Source organism: Tiliqua scincoides, chromosome 11 (genome assembly GCF_035046505.1).
Source record: "Tiliqua scincoides isolate rTilSci1 chromosome 11, rTilSci1.hap2, whole genome shotgun sequence".
Taxonomy (NCBI): domain Eukaryota; kingdom Metazoa; phylum Chordata; class Lepidosauria; order Squamata; family Scincidae; genus Tiliqua; species Tiliqua scincoides.
Genome location: NC_089831.1, coordinates 20,214,851 through 20,218,122, shown reverse-complemented (window position 1 = coordinate 20,218,122; position 3,272 = coordinate 20,214,851). Strand labels below are relative to the sequence as shown.

The 3,272-nt window shown below is 42.1% G+C and overlaps 1 pseudogene; it reads right to left on the bottom strand.

Moving 5' to 3' along the window:
• Positions 1–2,953: 2,953 nt before the first annotated feature.
• Positions 2,954–3,070, bottom strand: LOC136662711 (5S ribosomal RNA; annotated as a pseudogene).
• Between the last annotated feature and the right edge of the window lie 202 nt (positions 3,071–3,272).

Below are 3,272 nucleotides of genomic sequence, written 5' to 3'. Positions count from 1 at the left end.
CTTCTCCTTTGCACTACTTTTAACTATCTCGCACTTCACATATGATCAGAAGTGTGATATCTTGGAATTCTTTGATCATTACCTGTCCTTGTAAATCATTCAGCGGTGCAGTCACCTTACAAAATTCCCCTCCTTAAATGTTTCAGTATATTTATTGCAATCTCCTGGGCCTCTGCCAATATCTCACCAACCAGTACATGAAAAAAGAACTCTCTTTCACCCCTTTTGAATCCTCTCTGATGCAAAATCTGCAAGCACTTTAATTGAGCCTGACATCAGTAGACCAGCATTCCTCTAGGTACACCAGAAATTAAGCTGTCCTTCCATTTTGCCTGTAGGCATTTTAAAGATGCATATGGACATTTGCATAACTTAGGGTTGCAAGCAAGGCATGGCATCATCCTACTTGTTTTAGCATGCTGGCAAAGAAAGCAATTCAAATATCAGTTTAAAGCATCCCTTAACTAAGATCTCAGATGCGATATTTATATATTGGATTTTATATTCTGCTTTTCAAAAGAATAATCAAAGCAGCTTACAAAATGAAAGGAAATATAATTTTAAAAGGACAAACAATAAAATGATACAACATAAAAAAAGGAAGCAATTTTAAATAAAGCCAGAACTGCAGCAAGTGCTTCACTTCACTGAAGCAAGTGAAATGCTTTCAACTGGCATTTAAAAACCAGCAGGGAGGAAGCCAGTCTACATTGGCTGCCCATTCGTTTCCGGGCCCAATTCAAGGTGCTGGTTTTGACCTTTAAAGCCCTATACTGCTCTGGGCCAGGGTATCTTAGAGACCGCCTACTCCCATACAATCCGGCTCGCCCTCTCAGGTCATCAGAGAAGGCCTTTTTACAAGTGCTGCCACCCAAGGAGTTCCGTGGGGCAGCGGCAAGAAATAGGGCCTTCTCGGTAGTGGCACCAACATTATGGAACTCCCTTCCCCTTGACTTGAGAATGGCTCCCTCTCTTGAGAATTTTCGGCGAGGCCTGAAGACACTGCTGTTTCAACAAGCCTTCTGATTTCTTGGCCTCTTAACATTCTTTATACATCTTTTAGTTTTTTACAGGCCGGATTCCTCTGTGATTTACTCTTTTATGCTCTTTTTTATTCTGTCTTTTAATCTGACTACTGTTTGTTATGGTCTCTGTTAATGTGTTTTTAATGTTTTTTATCTGCTATTTATTGCCAATTTATGTTTTTTAAATCTGTTTTTACATGTTGTTAGCCGCCCTGGGTCCCTTTTAGGGAGAAGGGCGGGATATAAATAAAGTTTATTATTATTATTTATTATTATCCCTCATGAGTACATTCTGTTTATGAGGTGCCATCACTGAGAAGGCCCTTCTTGCTTCCATTGAAACCTGTTGAACTTCTGCCAGTGGCAGGAAATCCAGAGAGAACCTGTTGACCTTGACAAAGGAGAAGTTCATATGGGTGCAGGAAGTCCTTAAAGTCAACACATCCTAGTGTACTTAGGTCTTTAAAGGTCAATGCCTGCACTTTGAACTGAACCTGGAAGCATACCAGCAGCTAGTGGAGCTGACCCAGAAGTGGAGAAACAGGCTGCAAATGGCAAAGAATTAAAATCCACATGCAGGTAATGTGATAATTAGGACTATTTTGTTGCATGAGGAATAGTCTTTCCCAGTCCCTAATGGTTGGGGTTGCAATAAGAGTTCCCCCATCCCCCCCCCCAAAAAAAAATCAGAGCAGGGGCTATTGCTTATTATTTGTCATTGCCAATTTTTGGTTGAGCTCTTAGCTGCATGGCCATGCGGCCGCAAGGCATAGCAGGAGCTCTGATTGTGACCTGTCAGCCCACAGAATCATCCCCTCTGTTGGTCTGGAGGAGTCTTCTGGTCAATGGCAAGTGAGAGCGTACTCCAGGTTCTGTTTGAGATCCTGAGACTAAAGGAGCTGCACATGGACTTGGGGGCTGGCTGAAGGTGAAGACCCTAACCCTCAGCAGCAGTCCATCATGGCCTGATGCACATAGTCATGCAATAGTGAACAACACACAAGTGTTATTTGCTCAGTGTGCATCCCTTTTACCCACTGAACCCCTGGACTTGGGAATGTCCAACTCTAAAAAAAAAGCTCCTCTAAGCAAGGCTCTGGTCTAAATAGCTTTTGTTTTTTGTTTTCCATACTTTCCACCTCCCAGCATACAATTTGCTACTAGCCACTACTCTTTCTGTGCACATCCATTCAGTCCCAATGAACGTAGTTTTTCTAATTGACACAGTCCTCTGCTCTGACAGATGCTGGCTAACCTGCTCCAGGAATATGTGATTTTTTTTTTGTTTAGTTAGATTATAATTGGCTTTAAATTCCAAAAGGTCCATTGCTAATGATATTCAGTGCATTTTAATTAAAAGGGCCACTGTCAAGTACTTCCTTTATAGTTATTTTTTTTTCCCCCTTTTGTGTGCAATCTCAGTTGTAATACCCATTTCTGCAAGCTTGAAGGTAATAATTAAAGTAATTCTCTGCTGATTTTGTCCCTTTCTGTTTGGCAAACTTTTATCCATTATTAAAAAAAAAAAATTGTGCTGAAATTAACATGGATGTTTTAGTTCCTCTATCATACTCAGCTGAATGCAGCATTTTTTTTCCTATAGCATTTTTTCTTTGCCCAGCCCCCGCATCTTCATTCAGGTCAGTAGTGCTGTGTGTAAGTGGTGAGAAGCTCATTGTTAAATTAGTCATGTTTCCTGCTGATATTATTAGATTTAAGAAGAATGCCAAGAATTGTCATCCAAATTTTGCATAAAGTGCAAAGAAAACATGGAAATTTCTACTGTAGCACCACAATGCCTTATTTGGAGGCCTCAGGCCTGCAACCCATTGACCTCTGCTGGCCCTAGCATGCCCCTTGAAAATGACCTGAAGTGACTTCTGTTTTGAAATGGTTGGCAACCTTCAGTCTCAAAAGACTATGGTATAAGCCTACAGCACCCGGTATTCCCAGGTGGTCTCCCATCCAAGTTCTAACCAGGCCTGACCCTGCTTAGCTTCCAAGATCAGACGAGATTGGGCATGTGCAGGGTAACAGTTGCTGACTTCTATTTTGTGGACACAACTTCCAGTTTGACTGGAAGTTGCTTCAGGTTGCTTACTAGGGGCATTCTGGGGCCTGCAGAGGCCAATAGAGGGGATTGTGGGCGTGGCACAACCTGGAAATGGCTTCTGGAACCTCCCAATAAGGCATGTGGGGCTACAGGGAGTATTTTGTTGGGCCCAGTGCGCATGAGTCCAGACCCAC